Source organism: Filicampus tigris, chromosome 14 (assembly GCF_054856515.1).
Source record: "Filicampus tigris isolate MCC_2025a chromosome 14, RoL_Ftig_1.0, whole genome shotgun sequence".
Classification (NCBI taxonomy): Eukaryota; Metazoa; Chordata; class Actinopteri; order Syngnathiformes; family Syngnathidae; genus Filicampus; species Filicampus tigris.
In genome coordinates, this window is record NC_141230.1 from 2996092 (window position 1) to 3009267 (window position 13176).

General features: G+C 39.9%; 1 long non-coding RNA gene across 1 annotated transcript; it reads right to left on the reverse strand.

Moving 5' to 3' along the window:
• Positions 1 to 7721: 7721 nt before the first annotated feature.
• On the reverse strand, positions 7722 to 8898 carry LOC147136059 (uncharacterized). The gene is made up of 3 exons (XR_015089614.1): positions 8766 to 8898; positions 8619 to 8686; positions 7722 to 8069 (listed from the first exon to the last, which is right to left on the reverse strand). It is a non-coding gene; the product is annotated as an uncharacterized LOC147136059 (long non-coding RNA).
• Between the last annotated feature and the right edge of the window lie 4278 nt (positions 8899 to 13176).

The following is a 13176-nucleotide window of genomic DNA, read 5'->3' on the forward strand; positions in this document are numbered from 1 at the left end:
AATTCGGGGTGTCCCCCGCCTACTGCCGGAAGACTGCTGGGATAGGCTCCGGCACACCCGCGACCTTTGTGAGGAGAAGCGGTATGGATAATGGATGGATGGAAAAATGGGCTTCAGACTATGCTAAGTGCGACTATTTTTTTAAGTTTACTGTCTATCGTTTATTGCCTACAAAATGGGTGTCTGTCATAGGTGGATAGGCAGACCGGTCCGTGACATAGGCAGTATGCCCAGCTCTGATTTCTAGTGTGGCCTGGAGGTCTTGAGGTGTAAAAGGGTGGGCTGCGCCTTCTGCTGGGTGAGTGTGCCAAGTGCTGAGGTGTGTAACCAGCTGTGCTTTCCTTGAAAACAATTTACTACATCCACAGCAGTAGTAGTGGCAGTGCTTTTTGCACCCATGTTGGCAAGCATACATCACAAATCCTGAAAGTAATAAATAAATAAATAAATAAATAAATACAGGCTTTAAGAAACTGTCCCAACACACATCATGACTGACAAATGTTATTGGCCTCTTCTTTTTCATATCATCATCACAAATGTTCTAAATATACACCAACATTTTTCCATGCAACTGTAAATGTGTCGCTACTTTTGAATAATCACCTTCATAACTCATAAGTAAGACAAATGGGGCACTGGAGCAACTGGCATCCCTTTTTTGCACATCATGTGGCCTTTGGCTCGTGGCCACTTGGAAAAATTGACAAATGTAACTGTAGAATGGAGACAAGTACAACATTAACCATCTACTCACTTTTCCTCACCCTCCTTACCCAAACGTTGATGCTATCTCATGCTTTTCAAAATGCATCGAACACGTTAACCGGGGATGGCCGAGCCTAGTACAGGTAGCATATTCTTAATCTATCCATATGTATGAAATATGTCATTAAATATACCCAATATGGTGGCATCACAAGGGGACGTGCAGTAGAAGGACGGTACATTCCATTTCAGAGGCCAGTGCCACACCCTAAAATGACAGTACAGGCACTACGTTTCCCAGCATGCCTCACAACCCCAACAGGTGTGGTTAACTTAAGCCACTTGATTAAAGCTGGTGTGGCTGGATGGTAGGAGGAAGAAATAAAAGCCAAGGAGCAGAGACAATGGGGGAAGAAGAACAGAAAAAGAATTGGACAGACGCACAAGGGAGCAATTCACTCCACAAGGAGGAAAGTTATCTTTGGAGCTTTGAGAACAGACTTTAGTTGGAACCTTTTGTTATTTTTGCAAACCTTGGTTGACACCTTGCCAAAATTACTTTTTCCGCAAACTAATTGACACATGACAAAGATAATAAACTTTGATTTTGTTTAAAGTCTGGCCTAAGAAGTCTCCTCTTGCCCCGGTGGACCTTTCGTGGTATCACAATATATATCCCATTATTTGTCGATACTTACATTGTGATAAATGTTTCAGCCGTATCGCCCAGTCCTATTTTCTAACTTGGTGTATATTAAAGGGATGGTTGGGCCGGGATGGCCATGTTTTCACTAACAAGTTCATTTGATATATTTTTTGATCAGGAAAATGAAGAGTTGTCATTTTCTATTTTATCAATAAATTTGGGAGAAATTAGGAAATAAGTGACTCCATGAATAACGCCCCTTGTCAATGAGGAGAATGGCCGCGCCCCCTACCATTCTATCCTTGTTCGGTCGGAGTCACTGGAGGAACCGATTACAAACTCTCCATTGGAAAACAGTGCACTTTCATTGCTTATAACGTCCAAAAACTGTGATCAACTGTCACCAAAATGTATGTGGACATCCTTACTAATGACCACATCAACATATCAAAAGGATTAACCTCACCGTGGCTGATTTATATGAGAATGAGGAAATGTGGAAGTGAGCATGAGCTACAAAGATTTATGCTCACTGCTTCTTTACTTAAAAAATTTTTTTTAAAAAACTGCTTCTTTGCTGATCACGGTTAGGACGAGCGAGGCATTTCAATCAATCAATGAATCAATCAATCAATCAATCACATTTTATTTATATAGCATTTTTCATACATAAAAATGCAACTCAAAGTGCATTTAACACCAGTCAGGATATATACAGAGACTGAAGTGGGAATGAGGAGACGTGCACATTCATTTGGATGAGGAAAGACCCCAGTTTTTCGACCTACAACACGCCAATGGAACGTAACAGCCGAAATGGTGCATTCCAATGCGGCCACACTCGGCTGTGTAGTCGGATGCGCACATTCAAGACAGCCCCGGTGTCGATGAGGTCTTACTTCACTCTGACGCCGCTTCACTCTCACGACTGCAAGCGGTGTCGGACAACGCACGCGACTGCTTGGGAGGCAACCCCGCGACATGAAGACGCAGGCTCATGATCACCTCCACACTCTGCGCGGACAGTCAGGAGCTAATGTTGTTGTGCTAACGCCTTTTGTTTCAACGGCCTGAAGCTAGTTGTTGCTATTAGCTGTACTGTTATCCTACTGTTAGCTGGGGAGGGGAGCGTAGGGGGGAGGAGGGTGTAGTTGAAGGTCCATGCTTGCCTGATTGCTGATTGCCTGATTATTGTAAATAATAAAACAGTAGTATCACAAGGATATTTAACAATGATATTAGGTGATAATTTTTATGAATAAGGGTGGGGGGTCGCGGCCGGAAGGGTACCCAGGTCAAGGGTGGAGGGTCGCGGCCAGACCGGCAAAAAAGGGTCAAGTGCCCAGCTCTGTCAGCTATGTAAAAAAGCAAAGAAGCAACTAAAGTTGTATTTTACTCATTCAACATTTGTCACCACCTTTCTCCTCATGGACTAACCATTTCGTGCTACTTTTTTTTTTCCTACTGGATAGTCTCCTTCCCGTCTGCTCTGGTGAACTCTTTATTCTGTACAGTTTCAATTCCGTGCTTAAAGGTAAAATTGACTCCCATCTTGTTGGCGGTCTATGTATTTTTGAGTAACCTAATATCACTAGGCAGCTGCAACTATCTGAATAAATGTTAAACACTGTGAGGAGAAAAGACTTGGCCTACAAGTTTGTTTTGGCTTCATGCCATTCAGACTAAAAGTGTGTTCTTTCACCGCTTTTATTTGTTTTATATACAAAATGAGTGCTAGAGTCATCAAAGGGGAAGATTTATCATCAAATTTACAGACGATTCTGTAATTGTGTCACTCTTAAACGATGACCTTGATCATGGTGCTGTTCTGAACACTTTTAGCAATTGGTGCGATCATTCCTTTTTAGAAGTCAATGTTTCTAAAACAAAGGAGATGGTCATTGATTTTAGACGGAAGTCTTCCCCTGTCCATCCTGTCCTTATTCATGGACAGCCTGTCCAGGTAGTGGAAAAATACAAATATTTAGGGATAACTCTTGATACCAAGCTAAATTTCGATTCGCATATCGATTCGGTTTGTGCTAAAGCCCATCAGCGAATACACTTTCATAGTAAGCTGAGAGGTTTTAATGTTGATTCATGAAAATGTTTTATTCTTGTTTTATTGAGTCAGTTTTAACATTTACTTTTATATGCTGGTTTGGATCCCCGACAACAAAAAGTGCTTGCAACATATCGTTAAGGTGTGCAGCAAGATCGCAGGCCTGAATCTCCAAGAAGTTTCCTCGCTCTACCGAGCAAGAGTAGCAGTAAAGACCCATTCCATCATCACAGACGGCCGTCATCCTCTGTCTGCTGAATATAAACTGTTGCCATCAGAGCGCAGATACCATATGCCCAAGTGTAGGACAAACAGGTTTAAGAACTCATTCGTACCGGTTTCCATTGCTCTTTTAAATAACATGGCATACATTGTATTCCTTGTATACGGTTGTCGGTGAGTGGATTGTTGATGTGTCCATGAGTTGACTGCTGGCTGCAAAGCAAATTGCCCCTCAGGGAAATCAAAGTTTGAAGGATAGCTTCATATTTTTGTTGGTCCAAAGGATATCATTTGCTGTATGCATGCTCTATCCAAAGCAAATTGGGAATTTGAATTAGGTTGTCTTAGTGTTGCTTGGTAGTAGTAAGAAGACTTGGATGGTTGCCTTAAAATGTAACTGTGCCCAAATAGTCTCCAGACACCTCATCATATTTTTTGACAGACATACTAATAAGGGGGCATTAAAAACACCATAATTCTGAGCCAGAGTCATATAAGGAGACACATGCCACTGTAATAGTCTAAGAGGACCAAACATCCTCTTTTGCCCACTTTATTACACTCTGTCCAGGTGCCGGGGGTATATAAATTCATGAAACTGTCCGGGTTTGTTTTTAATGGGACCAATTAGCATGTGTTTCATTTCACTGAAATTTTGCGTAACAAATGAGAGGCGGCATGCTTTTTTTTTCTCAAGAGTGGTTACCGGCATGTGTTACGTATGGACACTGTCGGGGTGAGGACCGGGAAGAAAAGACAAATAGCGGCAGTGAGGAAGAATGCGTGTGGAGCACGGACTTATAATACTGTATTAGAGCACGTGGTGTGGCGCAGGTGCGCTCAATTACAAGCGTGTCAAGTGCCATAGAAAAGAGTTTGCTGCTGAAATGTGATGGAATGAGGCCCCAGTTGAATTAGCAAGCAATACGATTTGGTGAGTTTAAGGTTATTTTACAGTAACTTTCTTGTATGCTACATGTGTGAGTGTTAGCTAAATGTTACCATCATAGTTCGGTGGAAATGATGTGTACTACGCGCACAATTTCCTCCCAAAATCCGACTTATACTTATACATATTTTTTTCTTCTTTATTATGCATTTTGTGGATGGTGCGATTTGTACTCCGGAGCGACTTATAGTCCAGAAAATACGGTAGTTGTTTTGTGTGTGTGTGTGTTTTTCATGTAGCTGACCTCCAAAATAGGAGCGGTATGGGAGTGGGAGCCTTTGTAGCAGTTGTTAGAACCCCAACTTTAAGTCAAGGCAATAGATTACATTAAAAGCTTTGAAATGTCAACATTCCAAAAGGAAGAGTAAATAAAAGTGTAAAACTGTTATTTGCAAAATGTTTGAAGGTATAAAGTCACGTTGTTTTTGCCTGATACAAATTTGCAAATTTGCATGTTGCATTATAAAAGGGAACACTTTTTCACCTGGAGCCTGAGCTGCTATAATCAAGGATATTAAAAAAAAAATACAAACATGCTTAGTAAAGGATTTCAATAAAAGAGATAAAAAAAAAAATCACTTGAACTACACAGAGCAACCATAAGTGGTGGAGTTAACAAAAGACTCCAAACTTCTAATTGCTAGGCTGTTGATGATACATTATGTTTCAAATAAAATATATCCAAGTAGGTCGATACATGTTGAGTAGATTTACTAATCTGCTTTCCACAAATGTTGTTTGATAATCCTCTTCTAAAGTCACGATTAACGCTAAAATTTTCATTTGCATTGTGCGAATGTATTTGTTTTAAAGTTTCTTTTCTTTTCAATAAGATGCTATTTTGTATTTGGTATAAGCATGAAGCATCAACTCCAGCTATTTTTTTTCATCTTGGTTGGTGTCATGCATGACTTAGCCTTTTCCAATCATTACCAAAAAATAAATAAAAATGTAACCTAAACACACTGAATGAAGCTAAATAGATAGAACTTAATCATGTAAGATACAATAGTTAGATAGTCCCAAAGTTATCAATGGTTTCGATTGTAACAACATCTTTCAATTAAGTAAAAAATAAAGGTTTTTACTTCATTTTGAAATTATGTTTTCAATTATATAATCACAGATTAATGTTTTTAATGTAATGTTAAATATTTATTTGATCAATAATGGTGAAGAAACAATATCCTCAATCTATTTTTGAAGCCTAATAAAGCAATAAAAAAATATCAGCAAAGAAGTAACTAGATGTAATTTTGCGTGATGCTAAGGATCTATTTGTACTAACGGATGACGTCATTTTAATATCTTTGCCAAGCAGCTAAGAGAAAAGTACAATGAAAAGTTAATTAATTCTCTAACATTGGAGATTTTAATCACTGACTTGAAAGGTAACGTGAATGGAGAGAAATGTTAAGTAGTGATTTTCTGTCCTCTCCTTCCTAAATATAATGAGAGGAATGCACGTATTTAATTTAGTGGATAGGTCTGTTGAATAAGGTTCAAAGGAAATGCAGACACAATTTAAATTAGATGTGGGACCCTGTATTTCTCAACTACTTTTATCAGTAATTGCATAGCCCGCTTCTCAATCACACTTCCATCTTGCTTAATCATGGAAAAATAGACACAAAAAAAGGTGCCCTTTTCCTTCAAAGAAATTCATTTATAAACAAGGAAGACATCTTGTAGGATATTTTTTTCATCACAGTTAACAGAGAACACCAATCATTTCAATACCAGTTTTCCACGTTTACTCCAAGGACAATCAGTTTAGTCAAGGGGTACTTCTTGTAAGGTTTTTAACGGCTGGTTGTAGCTGGTTGTTATTTACCCCCGGAGCAATTTCCTACTCATCTCATCACATTTTTTATAGAGCACCTAATGTATGGAAAAAAGAAATGTTTTATTTTGGGCTTTATAATATAAGCAAATTATGTTCAATTTGTAATGTACATCGCTCACAGCTCCCTATTTGGATGTTGACAAATTCTAACAATATGTGTGGAGCTATTTTAGCTTCAAACAGCCAAGATTTGAAGATTAAAATGTTAAGGAGTTGTGGCAAGTTGCAACATAAACCTTGTGAAACACCTCAGGTTACACCCAACAGAATATGAGGCATTTATGATTATGCTCCTTTGGTGCTGCAGGCAGCCACTCAGGTGCAGAGGGAGAAAATAGAAGAGGCAAGCATTCGTCACATTTAACAGCCAGAGTGGATATGTGTTGCAGATATCTTTAATTCAATTTTGCCTCGTCAAAAAGAACATTTCACAGATTGTTTCTTCCCATCCAAAACTGGCATTTCAGATATCTGCAACGTCCTTTCACCTAGGACAAATTATGTCAAATTTTGCCATTCATGTGTACCGTATTTTCCGGGCTATAAGTCGCACTTGAGTATAAGTCGCATTTTGGGAGGAAATTGTGCGCTTAGCGCACACCATTTCCACCGAGCTACGATGCTACATGTAGCATACAAGAAAGTTACAGTGAGATAACTTCAAACTCACCAAAACGGTTGTAGATCGATTAAATAAGTCTTTTATTTATCCCCGACCATGTAGAATGTTTCCAAGTCTCCAAAAGTATTAATGTATTCGGTCGTAATCATATCTTCGTCTCTCTACTGAGTATGCTCTTCCTTGTGTAGCTGCATGATGCAATACCCCAGCCAGAGACAGGCAACTGCCTGTTTGTGGTTCATTCTTGTTCAACCATCGCCCGTAAGTAACTTAGACAATTGTGTGTAATGAGCATGCAACATTTATGTAGGAGCTGAATTGTGGCTGATTGTACTGTGTTGTTGACTGAACATACTAATCGCTATCACTAGTGCTAATCGCGGTTGCTAATCGTTAGCATGTCTGCCCGTTTGTGGTTCATTCTTGTTCAACCATCGCCTGAAACTAACTTAGACAATTGTGTGAAATGACATTTATATACGAGCAAAATTGTGGATGAGAGTAGGTTGTTGACTGAACATACTAATCGCTAATGCTAATTGTAGCCCCCGACTACTCAAAGGTAGTGTTATTTTGATATCAAGTAAATTGAACCAGATTCTAGATTCTCGAAGGCTACAATAGTGGTAAGGGCAGGTGTGCAAATGAAATAGCTGAAGACAGGAATGAGCAATAAGAATAAATGTATTAAATGTAAACATCAAAAACTATTTACAACTTAACAGGTACCATAGTTCACAATTGAAAAAATAATACTCGAGTCCTACTGAGCTCAGTAATATGCAGTCTTTAAGTCAGTCAGTCAGTGTCCTTTTTTATTGTCTTATGTAGTCTTTGAAGAAGTGGTGTAATTGTGGTAGTTGGGTTTGTTACCACGTGATGTTTCTCAAAGGGTAGAGAAGAAGGTGTCCTTATCTCAGTTGTGGTTCTGGACACAGGCTCGCCATCTCCATCGAATGAGAATTAATCCTCTCGAATCTTCTTGTACAATGTCTGTACCAAGGTAAGAAAAACCTAGCATGCATAACAATAATTGTATTATTGTATGTAGCTAATAAAAATTTCTCAAACACTGCATCCAATCACATTCTCAGACAGTTATTCATATACATACATGCATGTTTTCCAAAATATCATATATATCATATAATGTGTCATATAATCATTGTTACAAACGCACCAATGCAATAACAATAACATATTTCTCTATTTATCTTCAATTCCTTATTAACCCTATGTTTTATGATTAACATGTATCAATCATTTGAATCAAGATATAATTGCATTACCAACGGGTAGTTGAGTAATTCAATATTCCACTTTGAACTCACATAACATCAAAATGAGCATTTAATATCCAAATGTCATGTAATTCACCAAAAACATATTTACACATTCATTTGTCAACCTAAACCTAGCTTTAGAAATACCTTTAAACATGTACAATCAAGTTTCTTACAGCAAATAAGCAATATATTACTACTCGCGATTAGCATTAGCTTAACGTTAGCTTCGCGTTAGCCTAGCATTATCATTCTTACGTCGTAGCACATGGCGACTCACCAAGAACGTCGTTCTAGTATGAACACGGTCGGACTGTCATGGACCCTCAGTCCCCGCTGGGATTCACACTTTTAAAATAAAAAATTTCCCAATCAGCATTTGAATATGGGTCACATTTACTTCGACTCCAATATGTTTCTCACTCACCCAGACGGTATATTAGCATCAGCACTCAAAAGAAATTGCCACGCAACATTTCAGTTGGGCATCCAAGCGGAAAAGAAAGAAAAAGCCAAGGTGAACTCGAGATGGCAAGTAGGCAGGACAACTTGACTTTGTCCAATTAGAAAGTCATTATCACCTAAGTGACATTCCACAAGGAAAATGAAGTAAGACAGAAAATGCACACTTCCTCTTACCAAAATAATTGTTTTTCAAAGTAAAATGGCTAGTTTGTTTGTGTTTAGCTGTTTGGATAAGCTGGCTTCCTCGACTAGCAAGACCTGTTAGTTTAACAAAACATTAGACTTTAACCGTTTAAATTATTCATGCATTCTAATAGCTTTTAGTATGTATCTTACGTTCCTTTATGTTGGTTACAATAACATGTGAAATGACAAAGAAGTAATTGTCATGGCTTGTTAGTGCTGACTTGTATTTATGATGTTTTGTCTTCCTCTGCAGGCGCTTTAGCGCTAAAAAAGGGCACTTTTGCGCATGTGGAATACCTTATTGACAATTCCGAATATCCGGGCATTTCACAATGCAACGCACCTTTAGTCGGTGAAACCAATCCACCGTATTCTATAGCATTTGCCTGTGACTAGCAATAAATCTTGCAGAAAATTATGCGGATTGCTTTAGCTTAAAACTTCTTTAAGCCCGAGATTTAAGAAAGATATTGATGTGAACTGTAGCTTTTGTGATGAGTGCCCTGAAACTGGTATTTATTTTGGTACTGTCTGTCTATTAGATTATTATGGCAGGAATTGTGTGATTTTATTTAGGATAATATTGAAAGGTTCGTCATAATCGCTTGGAAAAATGTATTTAAAAAAAAAATAATTAAGGTAGCGTGGGGAAAAAAGGAATGCACATTATCTGATAAATCTTTTGGTACTGTCAAAATTCACGTTTTTATCTGATAAATCTTTTGGTACTGTTGTAAATTCCATGGAAGAAAGCCATACTTTACCGCCTTTTATAACAAATTTAGACAGTGCATTCGTCTTATTAAGTCACACGTGTCCAAAGTCCGGCCACAGCCTCTGTCATAAAATTAATAACATCTGGTCTGTAGCCTCGTTGACAAGCGTATAAAATACATTCTAAATGCAATTTCACATTTACACACACAAAGGCAGCAGCACTCTGAAACTCCATAACCCTGTGTGACCCATTCCGGACAGTTTCTAAAATGGCGACAATGAATAAAAAAAGGAAAGCTGACAGCGAGGGCCAACAATTTAAGGGTAAGTGGAAATGTTTTCACTGAAATACGCAACAATTGTGTCTGCCTCATTTGCAAGGAGACTGTTACTTATTTCCCTCTTTTTAAATCTAAAGGTTCATCCATCCATCCATTATCTGTACCGCTTCTCCTCACGAGGGTCGCGGGGCGTGCTGGAGCCTATCCCAGCTGTCTTTGGGCAGTAGGCGGGGGACACCCTGAACTGGTTGCCAGCCAATCGCAGGGCACACAGAGACAAACATCCGCACTCACAATCACACCTAGGGGCAATTTAGAGTATCCAATCAACTTACCATGCATGTTTTTTGGAATGTGGGAGGAAACCGGAGTGCCCGGAGAAAACCCACGCAGGCACGGGGAGAACATGCAAACTCCACACAGGGAGGCCGGAGCCGGGATCGAACCCACGACCTCTGAACTGTGAGGCGGACGTGCTAACCAGTCGACCACCGTGCCGCCTCTAAAGGTTCAGTGAACATTTATTTGCAACAACATGCCATACAAATTAACCTTGGCCTCTACTGGTGAATATGATATACAGTGCATATATATTTTTAAAATATTTTAATGTTATTGAATTGAAAAGTTACGAGAACATTTAATTGCCAGTTATTCATGTTTGAAATGTAGTTTGCACTGGTGAATACTGTTACTTATTTCTCAGTTTTTAAATCTAAAAGTTCAGTGAACATTTAATTGCCAGTCATATGTCTTGTTTCAGATGGAACAAAATACATTTGAGAAACTTGAAATAAAAAAAAAATGGTCAAAAACGAAAGGCAGACTGGTTTGCTAAAATGCGCTTGATTTATTGATAATGGTAAATGTGCTAGGTCCACTGATAGTGTAGTGGTACACACGCCCGAGTTGTGTGCGGGCAGCGTGGGATCGATTCCCGCTCAGTGAATCTGTGTGCCCTGGGACTCACTGGCGACCAGTTCGGGGTGTAGTCTGCCTTCGCCTGTTGACGGCTGGGATAGGCTCCAGCAACTCCCCGCAACCCTGTATAGGATAAGCGGTTTGGAAGATGATGATGATGATGGTAAATGGGCTGTCACTTGCGCTTCTCTACCTTTTTCTACTCAAAGTGCTTCACACTGTACCTCATCTACCTACTGATTACGCAGGATCAGGAGCAACTGAGGGTTCAGTATCTTGCTCAAGGATACTTCGACATGGTCACAATGGCCGGGGATCGAACTCACAACCTCTGGGTTGGGAGAGGACCACTCTCCCACTGAGCCATGCCGCCCTCAAAAAGCTTCAGAGCTCGCATTATCCTTGGGTACAAAGTCAAGATATAACACCATACTTTGTACTTTCCGGGTAGTAGACTTGTATTGATTTTTTTCCAGGCCTTCTAAAAGCTGCTGCAGGATGGTTTTGGCCCTTTCATTGTCTGACAGGCTAGATATGTATGCCCTTCCCAGACTACGGATAGGCTGGTCCACAATGCAAGGAATGTCCTCTCCTCCAATGGTGAAGATGACTGCCATTCCATTGTGCTTTATGCAGGGAGAGGATTTTGGACTTTTGTGGCTTGAATTTTATTCTTGCCCATCTGATTAGCTCATTCATCCTCTTGAAGAGCCTTGATCCACATGGTGCAGTTCGTAGGAGGCAAATTACATCATTCATGTAGCTCCTGAGTCGGGGAAGCCCTCGAACTGCCCGCAGATGAACACCACCCTTCACTTGTCTTACTCCAATCAGGATCACTTAAAAAGCTGCCACAAAGAGGATAGGTGAGATGGAGCACCCTATTGCAATCCCCACTTCCAGTTTCCACCAGCCAGTGCAGACTTCTTGCAGCATGAAACTTATTTGCAGGTCTTTGAATTAGTTCATGGCCAAGGTATTGATGTTAGCAGGGATGAAGAAGAAGTCAAGTGCGAAAGAGATAAGTTGGTGAGGGACAGACCCAGACCCGTAAGTGTTAGCTAGATCAAGCCTTTCCACATGCAGATCTTTCTTCTCCCTATTTGTATTTTGGATCTGCTCCCAAATCATTGATGCTGAGTCTACACTGCCTCTATACAGCCTGGTTACCCTGCATGGATTCCATCTTTTTGCCAGCTGGTGTCGTTGAAAGTATTATCCATCAGGTAGGAAGTCACCCTCCTTGCCAAAACAGAAAAGAAAATCTTCCCTTCTACTTTTAGCAGAGCTATGTTTCTACATTGGTCAATGGACTTTACATTGTGCTGCTTCAGGATAAAGACTGCCACTGCCCTCTGCCATTCAGATGGGATTATCTGTTTGGTCCAGACTATCTTCATGAGGGCCCACAAAAGCTTCAGTACTCCTGGGCAGTTCTTGTACAATTTGAATGGTATACCATTTGGGCCAGGTACTGAAGCTGATCGAATCACCACTTTCTTGATCTCACTGAGTTTTGGAGGTGAACTATTGAACAGTTCTAATTGGTCTGGGGGTCTGGGCACTATCCTAGTAAACCAGCCTCTGGCAGGCTCTCTGTACTGGGTAACGTATATACTCCTCGAATTCGGCTTTGGAGGAGGCCTTAAGGGTTCTGAGATATACAAACACACACACACATACATACATTTTGTTTTTAACCCGGCTGTGCAACGACCAGCTGCCAGCAGTTAGTGTTTCATTGACGGTAGGAAGTAACAAGCGGAAATGGCGTAAATTTGCGTCACAAAGTTGTTTGTGTGTCGTCGTTTAAATCAGGGTATTCAAATGCAGGATTAACTCTGTCCGCTCATACATGTAAATAGGTTATTCAGAATGTTTTAGAATCCGGTATTTTGATCTTAACGCTAATATTGACTACATTTACATGCAGCCAATAAACCTTTTAAAACCTGAATATTGTCAGTATTTGGGTTTTTAAAAGCCACATTAACACACACAATAGTCCCAGTATGCCCTTATTTGGGGTTTTTTAAATTCCGGTGTATCATGACTCATTTTTATAACCCGAATATGTGCGCATGTATTCATCAATCGGAATATCCCATTTGCATGGGACACTCTGCGCATGCTCAACCGCAAGTAATCTTGGTCTTTATAATACAGGAAGTGCTTGCATGGAATCTTTGTAGAACAGAAAGTGTGTGCAGCATCCTCGGTGTAGCGAGTCTAACTTGAATACAATTATTCCTTTTCTGCGTTTTCTCA